Here is a 1,487-nt window from a genome sequence, read left to right as displayed (position 1 = left end):
TCTTAATAAAGTGTTGCCCAACTTTATGCATTATAATATCTTTGGCTATGTACGAAACAAAAAATTCAGAGAGTGAATATTGAATTGCATAATTAACTCACATGGCCCTTGATTTAGACAATGCAATTATTAAAAGGCATCATCATAGTCATTAGCATGTCCAAATATATAAAGTCAGAAGATTTAAGTTTGTGCTACTAAACATCACAAACTTAATCCCTTTTTGGCTTCTGGAAAACCACATAGGCTTGCCAAGGCAATCCAAAGAGAGAAGCTGCAGGAAAAATCTTTTACTTCTCTCAGAAACTAGTTGGTTTAAACCTGCTGCCTTGCCATAGACATATGAGTTGTGAGGAAAGCCATTGTTCCCTTTTCAGTCTTCACCATGCAGTACATAGAAGATGGCTAGAATATACAAATGCGTCCTAATGCTTTGCAGTGGCAACACAGGTGGCAATCAGTTCTTTCATGCATTGGTGGAAGTCCTGGCAGTCAGCTAGAATGTGAACATCTTGTATGTTCTACTATGTATAATATGATGTTCTCCTGTCTTCCAGGCCGTAGGCCTGTTCAAAATATCCTCATCAATGAACCGTCTTAATTCGAGCTTTCCTAAAGCCTGTGATCACTATAATCAAATTTAACACCTCAAAGACAAGAACCCTCCACACAACACCCTCTTAGGCAAAGATGAGCAACAGGAATAGAGATGGTGGAGGAAGCCTTGGCTTCACCATCAAAGTCTGTGCCAGCTCCCGCTGCTGATGCCTGAGTCCCAACTGACTTTGCTCTCCTCTCCAACTTTTGACAGGAAGCAAATGTTGGGCGGCCTGCAAGCTGTTTGTGGAGGTGCTTTGTGGAGCTTCCCGTTCGTTGTGGACCTCTGCCTTTGCTTACTGTGAAGTTTGGCCATGCACTATTCCACCACTTAGCAACTCTAGAAAGCTTCTACAAACTGCTGGGAAATATCATGAATATCTAATCTTTGTGAGTGGATTAGAAGTAAGACAGCAAAGGAAAAGAAAAAAACAAGAAAGCACAGAAAGAACAAAGCTGGAGAACCTCGTCAGCTTACTCCTGCAAGACATAATAAGTACCTAATAGCAGTAAAGCTGAAACAAACCTCTGTATCTGTATCCTCTGTATCCTCTGTATCCTCTGTCTCCTCTGTATCCTCTAGATTCACACCAGACTCGGCAGAATCGACCACGTCTGCAAGCCAGAGTTCCCAGTCCGCTGTGGCAGTACCCCTCGTGTCTCGTGAGCGCGTCGCTTTCATGGACGCCATCTCCTGTAACACCATCTGCTGTAACACAAGCTCACACTCGCGAAGAGCAATAATATCGTTGCCCATGGCCACCTTAGAACAAGCTGGACCCACCAGGCACTCCTCAAAGCCGACTATGGCGACTCTCTTGTCATGTGGCCAAACAAGTATGTTCTCGACGCAAAGGTCACCCATGGCCACTCCACGAGCATGAAAGCTC

Source organism: Selaginella moellendorffii, unplaced genomic scaffold (genome assembly GCF_000143415.4).
Source record: "Selaginella moellendorffii unplaced genomic scaffold, v1.0 SELMOscaffold_59, whole genome shotgun sequence".
NCBI classification, from domain to species: Eukaryota; Viridiplantae; Streptophyta; class Lycopodiopsida; order Selaginellales; family Selaginellaceae; genus Selaginella; species Selaginella moellendorffii.
The sequence above is the reverse complement of the archived record's forward strand: the minus strand, read 5'-3'. Positions refer to the sequence as shown.